Here is a 14,315-nt window from a genome sequence, read left to right as displayed (position 1 = left end):
CCTGGTTCGGCCTCTCCGCCTACGTCCAGTCCCCGGAACGCGTTCCGAGCTTTTTGAATTCTCTACTGAGCTCTTTAAAGGTAGAGCACGAAACCTTTTACAATAGAAGCTGAGTATACAAGAGTACCTTCCTTTATACCTCTACTCACTCCTATAACTACCGTTGAGAACTATAACCGAGTACTCAGCCTCTCTTTTCTATTCTTCTAGAAATGATAAAGTGTTTGTCCTAAACAACAATTGCTAAGACACTTTAGATGATTGAAATCACTCTAGACTTTTACATAATGATTGTAAATTGGTGTAAGATTTTGCTTTACTTTTCTCACAGAACTTCAAGTATGAATTTGGACAGCGGTTCGACTAATTGAAGATCTGCGTCGAATGAAGCAATTGAGAGGCCTTTATATAGTGACACTTCAAGCACCGGTAATTTCGAATTTCGAAATAACCGTTGGAGGCAAATGGCTCCCTGTCGTTGTCACTCAGGACATGCTCAGTGTCGTTGGCCAATGAGATTCTTGCATCTTCTGTCTATGGCACTGTTCAGCAACTTTTCGTCAGATAAACAGAATGTTTCGACATTTACGGCAAAGTCTTCCAGACAGCTTCCTGCGCCTTCTGAACTTTACCCAAAGTAGAAATACTTTGTTTATAAGTTGGTTCTGTTCTGCCGCTGACCTGACTGCATTGTCGCTCAACTCAGCAGCTTCCTCTTAAAGCTTTTGTTAGAAGGCTTCTCGATCCTTCTTCATACTGAGTCGTCGTTTCACTTGATACGACTGTGTTTTGTCTTCTTGGGCCGTGAGATCTTGATCTGTTGACTTGGGCTTGACTTCCACTTATGGGCCTTTAGACTTTTTATCTTAATGTCTTATAAATCAATAAACTCAACATTGAACAAACACATTAGTGTGAATAAATCAAAGCATTTAAATTTAATGTGTTAGAATATTTTTTATCAATTACTTAAATAATTTTGTCAAATCAAAATCATATGGAAAGGTGTTTCAACACTATAATCCTACAAGACAAAGGATTCTCCCATGATCCTCAAAGGATACGGAATCCTAAGTTTGTAAGGATTTCTAATGAGGTGACAAACCTTAAACCTGACCATGCATAATAAATACACAGGTATAGACACAATGTAACTATTATCTCTAAACTAGTCTGTTCCTTCCATTCGATCATTGATCATAAACTAACCTAGGCATCGGAGCGGATTTTCCAGACTCCAACTCTGTCTAACTTGCTTGCTGTTTTACATGCTCTAATATGACGTCGGATCATCATCACAGTCGAACCACGTGACCAAATTCAGATAACAAGTTATCATTGGTGCAGTGAGTGTGGATCGAGATTATCCACAATCTTTCAGAATATGCAGCAATGACTCAATCCAGCCGAGTCCATTCAAAAATCCACCAAAATAACGAGGAAGAGGTTGACCAACGTGTAGAGCACCAGCCCTAGTTAGACTCGCAGTACCAGCTCTTAGCGAGGGAAGCATCCCGCAAATTCGCCCAAAATTTAGCGGCCATTCAGAAAGAGATTGATGGCGTGAAAGCCACCCATGAGCTAGAGATGGTCGATCTGCGGTGATAATTGCGGAAGGCCAATGAGGGTGAGAAGAAAAAGCCCGTCCGAGAGGAAGAATCTGGTTGGGAGTTCTTCGAAACCATAGGGCCTTTTTTCAAAGTTTGTCACCTAGGTGAATGTATTCCAAATCAAGGAGCCCTCGCAGACACCATACTAGGCGAAGGTATTCGATGAGTGACTAAAAGCCCCGTGGGCAAGGCAAACACCGTTCCCCGTCAAAGCCCTGAAGCAACCGACGTTCCCCATCAAAGCCCCGGAGCAACCGTTGTTTCCCATCAAAGCCCTAGAAGAACCATCACCAAAGGTCTGAACCTGAGCAAACAAAGATTAAAGAATGTGTGCCTCTCAGCAAAGAAGAGATATTGGAGCTCCTCGAGAAGAACACTTCCCAAAAGTCTAATTCCCGAGATGGATATTCGAACTTAGCAGAAACAAGCGCACGTCTGTTGAAAGAGATTCAAATGCAGCCCATGCCTCGGGGATTAACATCCGTAATTTCATAGAGTATTTTTATAAAATAAAAGTCATAATATATATACTATAATTATAACATTACAAAATAAAATTTACAAATTTTTATAATGTGGACCATTAATTATTGTTATTATTATTGATATTATTGTTATTATTATTATATTATTATTTATAACTGGATGCATTTTAATTTTAATGTTATTATTATTATTATTATTATTATTATTATTATTAAAATTAAAATTAGAAGGGCGAAGGAAGGGAATAGGTTTGGGGGCAGAATAAAAACAGTTTCATCTTTCTCAGTCGGCCGCAATTTTGAGTTCTTCCCTTTTCAATCTAATTTCATTCATAACTCCTCATTCCGGCTAGCTTTTAGAATAAAAATTATACCATTAAATTCCTTGCTTCGTGAGGAACATTTGAAGACCACTAGTGATATTTTTCTAAGCAAAAAGTATAGTGACCGGAACGGGTATTTTCATCGGGAAAGTGTTAGATCTCGACTTTTTAGACGGTTTTCGTAGTGAAAGGGGTGTACTTTTGGACTCCCCTGATTGTTAGCTATCCTATAGTAGTCTCGGTTCGCGATTCCGGCATCTCCGGTGAACTTCCGGCGGCCGATCACCGCACTCCGGCGAAACTCCGAGAAGCCAGCAACGGGTCAATTAAAACGCAAATAATTTGATTAGCTTTCTGGGACGAGAGGTAAACTTAATTGCTTATGTTTATATATATATATATGTCTATCTATTTATCTATTTATTTGATTGTTTATTAATATATTGTTATAGAATAATAAAATAAATGTTGAGTATTTGGTTATCATTTGATTTGTGATTATTTAAACATACAGTGATTTGAGGAGTGAAGTTTTAAATGTTTTCAGTATAGTTGAATTTGTTAATATAAGGTTTTGCTTCTCTTAAAATCGAGCTGCTCATGTATTTAATTAGTTATGAAATTATACCATGATAGAAAGGGGAATGTATATGAGTTCATAAGATTATGAATTATGAAATTGTGTTGGAATATGTTTGAGTTAGGCCCACAATCAGTTCAGTAGTAATCAGTTCAGTAATCAGTATTCAGTTTCAGTATTCAATAATTTATCATTATTTATTATAATTATTATATATTATTATTTATATATAATTTATTATTATTATCATTATTTATTTATAATTTCAGCAATTTATTATAATTATTATAATTTATTATATATTAATTTATCTATTTTCATTATAATTATATTTATATATAATTTATGCTTTGTCATTATATATATTATCATTATTTATTATAATTATAATTATTTGGTGCAACTTATTTGTAAATTTTGCGAAAAGTAAATAAATATTATATTAATACGTTTACATTACAATGCTCTAAAAAATTAACTGGCTCAACTACCTTAATATCTCAAATAGTGCAATTTTATCCCTAATATTAGAAGCCAATAGCAATTTTACCCTTAACATTGATAAATTGAGTCAAGATTTTGTATTCATATGAAAATTCATATTTAGACGTTAGGAGTAAAATAACCCCGGACCCAAAACGTTAAAGGTATTTTTGTACCTTAATACTTAATTGTAATAAAAAGTTAAGAGTGTGTATTCATATAAAAATTTGTATTTAATTTCATAGGCTTTAAATTATATATAAATTTGTGTTTGTATGTAATTTATATTTTTAATTTAAATTAGACTCATTTTTATTTAATGTCATAGGATTTTATCGAGCCTAGATTTTATTTGATATTTAATTTAGTTTAATCTTTAATAATATGTTTATTTATTATTGATATTATTTTTTTTGGTAGAAATATTATTATTATTATTATTATAAGCTTATTAATATCCAATATTATCATTAAATTATTTTAAAGTCTAAGGCTCTGTTCTTTATTACTGAAAAAAACTGAACTGAACTGAACTGAATACTACTGAACTGAACTGAATGATACTGAATACTGAACTGAATTTAACTGAATGCTACTGAACTTAACTGGATGATACCGAACTTAACCGAATTTAATCAAACGTAACAATAATGATGATATTAGACTTTAAAATAATTTAATGATAATATTGGACATTAATAAGCTTATAATAATAATAATAATAATAATAATATTTCTACCAAAAAAATATCAATAATAAATAAATATATTATTAAAGATTAAACTAAATTAAATATCAAATAAAATCTAGGCTCGATAAAATCCTATGACATTAAATAAAAATGAGTCTAATTTAAATTAAAAATATAAATTACATACAAACACAAATTTATATATAATTTAAAGCCTATGAAATTAAATACAAATTTTTATATGAATACACACTCTTAACTTTTTATTACAATTAAGATTAAGGTACAAAAATACCTTTAACGTTTTGGGTCCGGGGTTATTTTACTCCTAACGTCTAAATATGAATTTTCATATGAATACAAAATCTTGACTCAATTTATCAATGTTAAGGGTAAAATTGTTATTGGCTTCTAATATTAGGGATAAAATTGCACTATTTGAGATATTAAGGTAGTTGAGTCAGTTAATTTTTTAGAGCATTGTAATGTAAACGTATTAATATAATATTTATTTACTTTTCGCAAAATTTGTAAATAAGTTGCACCAAATAATTATAATTATAATAAATAATGATAATATATATAATGACAAAGCATAAATTATATATAAATATAATTATAATGAAAATAGATAAATTAATATATAATAAATTATAATAATTATAATAAATTGCTGAAATTATAAATAAATAATGATAATAATAATAAATTATAAATAAATAATGATAATAATAATAAATTATATATAAATAATAATAATATATAATAATTATAATAAATAATGATAAATTATTGAATACTGAAACTGAATACTGAACTGAACTGAACTGATTACTACTGAACTGAACTGATTGTTACTGAAATTAAGTAATAAAGAACAGGGCCTAATATCATCATTATTGTTACGTTCGATTAAATTCGGTTAAGTTCGGTATCATTCAGTTAAGTTCAGTAGCATTCAGTTAAATTCAGTTCAGTATTCAGTATCATTCAGTTCAGTTCAGTAGCATTCAGTTCAGTTCAGTTCAGTTTTTTTCAGTAATAAAGAACAGAGACTGAACAAAACATAAATAGCTAGCTTAAGTGGATAGGTACAATGGTTTGGAGGTTTGTTGATACTGTGATGGCATACACCTGTCTTGAAAGAGGAGACGATAGGGTGCTATTAAATTTTGGATTGGGTTGGGTACTGTGTCTTGCAAGATTAGACGATAGCAGTACCGTTATAAAAGTACTTATATTATGAAGTCTCAAGGTTGTGTGTCTTGCAAGAGTAGACGATAACACATACCTATTTTGATGTTAAACACCATAAGGTCATTAGACATATTTCACTTAAATCTAGCTGGGCCCTTAAAAATAAAGATAATAAATTATAATTTTGTTGTTTCAGATAAATCGAGTCACATAAGAGATGATACGTTTATATCTTATTCTTGATTGATTGATGGTTGATTGTTTGATTTACTAAATGTTAAGTTAAGATGCATGAAATTAATTAATTAATTATATATATATATATATATATATATATTTATATAAATATAGATAATTATGTTTATTGAGTAGGCAGCTCACCCTTTGCCACGTTGAAATTTTCAGGCTAAGTTCAAAGGTCCTTCTATTTGCTAGATTTTCAGGTTTACCCTACATTCAGGCTGGCCAGGACAAGCGTCTCATTCTCATTAGAAATTTGTGGATATTTATTAGGATTTAATGTATTGTTGAAGTGGATTACTTTGTTTAGATTAAGTGAATTTTTATTGATCGGTTACATTGTTTTATTGGTTATTGAACTTTTTGAATATTGATTTTTTTTATAGACAATAATAAATAAGAAGGCTTTATTTGATTATGTTGTTGTTTGCATGCAATTATGATAATTCATTGGATTTCTGTGTGTTAACAATGTGACCCGGGACGGGGTTACATTTAATGGTATCAGAGCGTCAGTTTTACGATTCCTGGGGAGTATTAGATATGTTGTGATATTCCTAGGATCCATAACATGGCATAAACATTCATGTGATGTTAACATCACATTTAACATCCACTTTGAGGAATCATATCATCCAATATAAATAATGGTGCCGGCCAAATATTTAGTATAGAGCCGATAAAATGTTATGCTATTGGAGTAGCATATCGAAAACATGGTAGATCATAGTTTCATTTACAGTCGAGGTGATGTCTAGTGCGTGAATTTCGAAAATAAAGTTCTGTAAAAAGGTAAAGAACTGTAACGTTCTAAAATTCTTTTGGTGTTGTTTTTCTTTTTGAGTTTGGTCTTGGTGATATAACCAATTAGGCCGGTGAAAAAAATTGTATAATATAAAAATATTAAATACGGAAGGATAAATATGTATTTTTGTAATTTCATTAGAATCGCGCTTTGTGTGTCTATACATATATGCAAACATTAAAAAAATATATATATAATATTCTCGTTACCTGCACAATCAATTTTTAATATACAGGTACGATTTAATTTTCAATTTTTTTTTTTTACGAAAATTCTTTATACGTCAGTTATATATTTTTTCTTATGTTGAGCATTTTTTTCTTTATGATTAAAGATGATGATTTGATGGTGTTATAATTTTGTGTTTCAGAAGATTTTATTTTTCTTGGAAACCTAAAATGCACTAAGTTAAAGGATTTTCTTTTTATTATTAATCTTAATTTTTTTTATTTTAATTTAATATCTTATCATCTTCATGCGTGTGCTTTTAAAACTTACATCAAAATCATGTTTCTTTTTTTTTTTCCTTTTCTTTTAAAAAAAAAATTCAATTTACCCTATATAAATATTTTCTTAAATTAAAAAAAAAATCAATTTACCCTATATAAATATTTTCTTAATTCTTTATTTTCATTGACATGATTACATTGCATTTCTATTCTAATATATTTTCGTTTAATGAGTTAAGAAATTTTTATATAATATTAGATGCTTTTTTTTTAATTAAAAATTTAAGGCCATGTTTTAAGAAAAAGTATAATGCTCTTCATTTATAAATACTTAGGAGGTGTTTGGTTGCTCATTTTCATGCTCATGTTTGCATTTTCATTTTAAAGGAGAAAGTTTTAAGTGTTTGGTTAGTGATATCGTATTGTGATATATGTGAAGATTATAATGGGCTAAAAAAAAGTTATTATCCATTAAATATATCTCTTCTCAACAAGTAATGCACCAAGTAAGGTATAAACAGATGTTAATGAAAAAAAAAAAAAAATATATATATATATATATATAAGTCATGTTTCAATGTTTTAGTTGTTTACGATGGTCTAATATTAAGTTTTTTTTTATTTAAATGGAGTGTTACATTGGGTATCGCGTTATTAGAGTAGTGTGAAGGAAACACAATAGATTAGGATCTTTCTTACTTTTTGAGATGATGTCATAACAAATTTCGAGGTCGAAATTTTTTTTTAAGGAGGATAGAATTGTAACATTCGTAATCTCATAAAGTATTTTTATAAAATAAAAGTCATAATATATATACTATAATTATAACATTACAAAATAAAATTTACAAATTTTTATAAGTGGACCCATTAATTATTGTTATTATTATTGATATTATTGTTATTATTATTATTATATTATTATTATTTATAACTGGATGCATTTTAATTTTAATTTTAATGTTATTATTATTATTATTATTATTATTAAAATTAAAATTAGAAGGGCGAATGAAGGGAATAGGTTTGGGGGCATTATAAAAACAGTTTCATCTTTCTCAGTCCGCCGCAATTTTGAGTCTCCCTTTTCAATCTAATTTCATTCATATCAGTCCGCCGCAATTTTGAGTCTCCCTTTTCAATCTAATTTCATTCATAACTCCTCATTCCGGTTAGCTTTTAGAATAAAAATTATACCATTAAATTCCTTGCTTCGTGAGGAACATTTGAAGATCACTATTGATATTTTTCTGAGCAAAAAGTATAGTGATCGGAACGGGTATTTTTATCGGGAAAGTGTTAGATCTCGACTTTTTAGACGGTTTTCGTAGTGAAAGGGGTGTACTTTTAGACTCCCCTGATTGTTAGCTATCCTATAGTAGTCTCAGTTCGCGATTCCGGCATTTCCGGTGAACTTCCGGCGGCCGACCACCGCACTCCGGCGAAACTCCGGGAAGCCAGCAACGGGTCAATTAAAACGCAAATAATTTGATTAGCTTTCTGGGACGAGAGGTAAACTTAATTGCTTATGTTTATATATATATATATATATATATATATATATATATATATATATGTCTATCTATTTATCTATTTATTTGATTGTCTATTGATATATTGTTATAGAATAATAAAATAAATGTTGAGTATTTGGTTATCATTTGATTTGTGATTATTTAAACATATAGTGATTTGAGGAGTGAAGTTTTAAATGTTTTCAGTATAGTTGAATCTATTAATATAAGGTTTTGCTTCTCTTAAAATCGAGCTGCTCATGTATTTACCTATCGAGATAATTAGTTATGAAATTATACCATGGTAGAAAGGGGAATGTATATGAGTTCATAAGATTATGAATTATGAAATTGTGTTGGATTATGTTTGAGTTAGAACAAAACATAAATAGCTAGCTTAAGTGGATAGGTACAATGGTCTGGAGGTTTGTTGATACTGTGATGGCATACACCTCACTACTAGAAATTTCATGTTTACTGACGGAAATTTCCAGTAACCATATGTTTTTCGTCAGTAAAGTGAATTTCTGACGGAATTTTGACGGAATGAAAAACGTGGGTTAAACACGCGTCAGTAATTTATTTTGGCGGAATTCTGACGGATATTTTGACGGTTTTCTGACGGAATATCCGTCAATATTCTCATCATGTTTTGACGTTTCTGTTGACGTTTAAATATTTCCGTCAGAATTTTTAAAATGATTTTTTAAAATATAAATGATATTTATTTTATAATTAAAATTCATAAATAATAAATAAATAAATATTGTTTGTTACATTAATATAAAATTTGGATTGAAGGAAGCTAATAAATAAATAAAATATAGGGTAAATTCTAAAAATAACCCATGTGGTTTGATGTTGTTCCAAAAAAACCGTTGTGGTTTGGTTTTACAAAAAAAAAGGACCGTGGTTTCGCCGTTACCCGAAAAACGGAAAAGACTTTAACACCGTTAAAAATGCTGACGTGGCAAGGGGTAGAGTTGGAAATTCGAATTTTTATTAATTTTTTTTTTTAATTTATCTTTTTCTTTTTCTTCTTCTTCTTCTTCTTCTTCTTCTTCTTCTCCTCCTCCTCCTCCTTCTTCTTCTTCTTCTTCTTCTCCCTCTCTCTCTCTCTCTCTTCTCTTCTTCTTCCTCTCTCTCTTCTCTTCTTCTTTCTCTCTCTCTCTTCTCTTCTTCTATTTTTTTTTTAATTTCTGAAATTTACGTCTGAAATTCAGACGTTCAATCCTTTTCCATTTACGGAACTATGGTACACACTGATTCTGAGATTACACTCCCCAGCCGAAAATACTGGACTCATTATCTTCTGAGTCTTAATCATTACCTTGAACAAACTAAAATTATTATTTGAAAAAACAGAATCATTATCATTATTGTTTTTACAGTAGACGAATGGGTGAAATCGCACGACGACGGTCACGGTTTCCTGCGCCCCACCGCTCCCATCCCTCGTAGACCCGACGGCCAAATCCTCCGCTGGTATTGAGGACGAGGAGGTGAAAAATTCCAGATTTCCGACGGAAATTTCTAGATTTCTGGAAATTTTCTAGAAATCTGGAATTTTCCAGATTTCTGTGTTATAAGTAACTAATTCTGAGATCAATGTAATTTAACAAATCAAATTAGCCTATTAAACCATATGAACACAATATTTGCAAAGCTTAAATGATTTGTTTATCTGCTTATGCATCAACAAATTTGAGCACTATGTACTTGTTTTGCGATCTTGATACATTCCGCCATTGGACAATTCGTCTTGATTGCGATGTGAGACCGTGCAGCAACATAACCCTCCTACGAGTCAAAGTTAAGATGTTACTCTTTCTTAACATCTTTCTAAAATTTCCAGAAATCTGGAAATTTTCGAAACTTAAGAAAAAAGAAAAAAAAGGTAGAAGGAGGAGGAAGAAGAAGAAGGAGGGGGAAGAAGAATAAGGAAGAAGGAGAAGAAGAAGGAAGAAGAAGGAGGAGAAGAAGGAGGAGGAGGAGAAGAAGGAAGAAGAAGAAGGAGAAGGAGGAAGGAGAAGAAGAAGAGAAGAAGGAGAGGAAGGAGAAGAAGAAGAAAAAAGAAAAAGAAGAATTAAAAAAAAAATTTAATAAAAATTCAAATTTCCAACTCTGCCCCTTGCCACGTCAGCATTTTTAACGGTGTTAAGTCAATTTCCATTTTTCGGGTAACGGCGAAACCACGGTCCTTTTTTTTTTGTAAAACCAAACCACAAGGGTTTTTTTGGAACAACATCAAACCACAGGGGTTTTTTTTAGAATTTACCCTAAAATATATATAGATACACTAGCTAGAGCTAGGCATTCTCATAGGACCCGGAAAAGTTGGCGTATGCTTTATTATAGTTGTAATCGTGATAGACAAAGCACCAAATTAGACAACAAGATAAATACAATATCTTGAGCATTACAAGACCAAAAAAATTTCAAAAACAACATAACGCAGAATATGATGTTCCATAACGATATCGATGCTCCAGTTGGAAGCAAATAAGGTCTTGTATGAGAGCTTTCCAAGTTGAGGCTTCAAAATGAAGATCTGAACACAAGAATATCAAAATACATGCAGCAAGTGACTACAAACAGCATCAATAGTAGTAGCATTCCTCTTAACTTCCCATGAAATATGGACACAGATGTAGGAACCAATAGAACTCCTCACCTTATGAAAAAGATTATAAATCAGTCACAAGGAATTTAAATACGGTAACTAAATCAACTAACACAGTAAGCATGGTGACCACAATTAGAAAAAAAACTTGAAATAACAAAAGATCAATGTGTAAATAGTGATAATTAGAAGTTAGAAACCAATTTACCATACAAGTAAAAATCATCATTACTAAAAATTGTTGAGAGGAAGTTAGAGATAGAACTAATATTAAAATATAACACATAGTAAAAAGAAAATAGCCTTTTACAAGAACTATAAGAACTTGGATATTTTGCTGCTCCTGTTTGATGAAAACAAAAAGATAAATAAATGAGAGATTGAGAACATTTACCTGTCAGGATCAAAAATGATAACACAATATGGACTAAACGTTTTGTTTAGGGAAACCGATCCAAAGAAAAAAAAACCGCCATCTTTGAAGGAGTCCAGTAGCTATGGACGGTGGCTGAAAAGAAGGATACATCTCAAAAGATTAGAGTTTGTAAGGAGGAAGGAGAAGAGAGTGATCTGATGCCCAATTAGAGAGAGGCGGCCGAATAAGAAATGAGGAGGAGAGAGAAGAAGTTAGCTATTTAAGGTGAAAAGTGGGTTAGGGTTTTTCTTATCCATTAGATTAAAACAAGATCAATGCTTGAGGATTCATTTATCTTGAAAAAGACAAATGTGCCCCTCTAATAAATGGGGTCTCTTCAATGCTTCCTAAAAAAGTTAGGAATATATTAAAGACAAAAAAAATATTAAAAAGCGTAAAACCATAAGAAATGAGTTTTTGAAAATAATATGTGTTAACCCAAAAAAAAAAAAAGAAATATTGTAGTTTTTAAAAATAAAATAAAATATTCACATACAAATATTTCATTATAATTTATATACAAAAATATTAATAATAACCTTATTACGTATTTTTATTGAATTATGAAGTTTCAAAAAATGAAAAAGTATATATTCAAGTTATAATAAATAATTAAAATAACAATTTATTAAATCTATCAATAGTAAAAATAAATTCAAAAATAAATTCGAGCTATAAAAAATGAAAAAGTATATATTCAAGCTAGAATATGAAATAAACTAAAATAGTGATAATATTTTTGGTTAAAGAATGTAAATACATATTATTTTTTCATATATTAATTTTTCATTCATCCGTAATTCAAACACGAAATGCATTTCGGTCAGAATTTTATGCCAGAATAATGGCAAGAATGTTCCCACTAGAATATTTTGACGGAAATCACAATCCGTCAATAAATCCGTCAGAATATATTGACGGAATATTTTTGACGGAATTTCGTCAAACATTACTGACGGAAATTTCCGTCAGAAAATTCCGTCAGTAATCCGGCATTTTCTAGTAGTGCCTGTCTTGAAAGAGGAGACGATAGGGTGCTATTAAATTTTGGGTTGGGTACTGTGTCTTGCAAGATTAGACGATAGCAGTACCGTTATAAAAGTACTTATATTATGAAGTCTCAAGGTTGTGTGTCTTGCAAGAGTAGAAGGTAACACATACCTATTTTGATGTTAAACACCATAAGGTCATTAGACATATATCTTATTCTTGATTGATTGATGGTTGATTGTTCGATTTACTAAATGTTAAGTTAAGATGCATGAAATTAATTAATTATATATATATATATATTTATATAAATATAGATAATTATGTTTATTGAGTAGGCAACTCACCCTTTTCCACGTTGAAATTTTCAGGCTAGGTTCAAAGGTCCTTCTATTTGCTAGATGTCCTTCTATTTGCTAGATTTTCAGGTTTACCCTACATTCAGGATGGTCAGGACAAACGTCTCATTCTCATTAGAAATTTTGTGGACATTTATTAGGATTTAATGTATTGTTGAAGTGGATTACTTTGTTTAGATTAAGTGAATTTTTATTGATCGGTTACATTGTTTTATTGGTTATTGAACTTTTTGAATATTGATTTTTTTTATAGACAATAATAAATAAGAAGGCTTTATTTGATTATGTTGTTGTTTGCATGCAATTATGATAATTCATTGGATTTCTGTGTGTTAACAATGTGACCCGGGACGGGGGTTACATTTTGGGTCCCAATCTTCCTATTACCCATGTCAAAAACTTTCGACGAATCATGGAGGTGACTACGGCTACTGACGCTGATTTATGCCGCATTATCCGACCCTAGTAGGACTACTTGTACCCTATATAAAAGGGTTTGAGACGGGTATGAGATCAAAAACATTATCTTTGACAGGTATGGGACAAATATAGGAATACCGTCAGGGTACCTGGTACCTGTCATAATCTCTTTATATATTAAAGAAATATTATTGTTTTTTAGATGTAAGACGTGAGATTCAAAACCCACAAACTTTTGTTCTCTAACCATTATGTGATACCATTAAGCTATTTATTTTTATTAATTAAGGTTAAAACATATGTAACTTAATATACAAACTGACTATTAATTTCTATCAAACATATAAGAAAAATCCTAAATCATTCATATCTTATTACGCAACATATCTGTTCAATTTTTAGATAGATGATTTATTAAATTTATACTTTGTTTATTTTATGTATTGATTAAACGGGTAAAGGTACTCGTGGATACCCTTGAATTAAATAGGTGGGAAATGAAGTGCAAAAAGTATATCTATTAAGGTAGTGAAACGAATACATGTAATTAAAAAAATAAACAAATAAGAGTTTGGAATTGACACTTCCCATTGGTGCCCTACATTACCATCACTAATTACTAGACTTATCCACGGATCCGGGTATCCGCCTGGCCCGCCAAGGTCTGTGTTCTTTGGACCGGATTTGGACAATGAAAATTGATCATAGGTCTAAGCCTGCTAAAGCCCGTCTATTTTTTAGGCAGACTTGAGATTGATAAAAATAGCACGGACTGATTCATCTATTAATATTAATTATTGATTTATATATTTATATATTAAATGTTTAATTTTAAGTATAAATTTTATTTTTTATAATTAACAATTATGCATATATTTTTAGATTGGAAGTTGGATTTGAGATTTGATCTTTTAAATCCTAAACTCGCCTAAATTAATAGTAGACTAGGTTGGCTTGGACTGAATATTTTTATATGAAAGCTCGATAGGTCCGATCCGAGTCTGGCCCAACCCGATGGATGGAGAAATCTACTAATTACCCGCATACCTACCTTTGTCATTCCTGGTTACAAAGTTCAAAAATTTTTTTTTTTCAAAATTTTCAAGTGTATAATAAATATAGCAAATAAA

General features: G+C 30.5%; 1 long non-coding RNA gene across 1 annotated transcript; it reads left to right on the top strand.

The window, feature by feature from the left end:
* Positions 1–2,339: 2,339 nt before the first annotated feature.
* On the top strand, positions 2,340–6,028 carry LOC136207081 (uncharacterized). Its single transcript, XR_010676560.1, has 2 exons — positions 2,340–2,784; positions 5,776–6,028. It is a non-coding gene; the product is annotated as an uncharacterized lncRNA (long non-coding RNA).
* The last annotated feature ends 8,287 nt before the right edge of the window (positions 6,029–14,315 follow it).

Source organism: Euphorbia lathyris, chromosome 9, assembly GCF_963576675.1.
Source record: "Euphorbia lathyris chromosome 9, ddEupLath1.1, whole genome shotgun sequence".
Classification (NCBI taxonomy): Eukaryota; Viridiplantae; Streptophyta; class Magnoliopsida; order Malpighiales; family Euphorbiaceae; genus Euphorbia; species Euphorbia lathyris.
The sequence above is the reverse complement of the archived record's forward strand: the minus strand, read 5'-3'. Positions and strand labels throughout refer to the sequence as shown.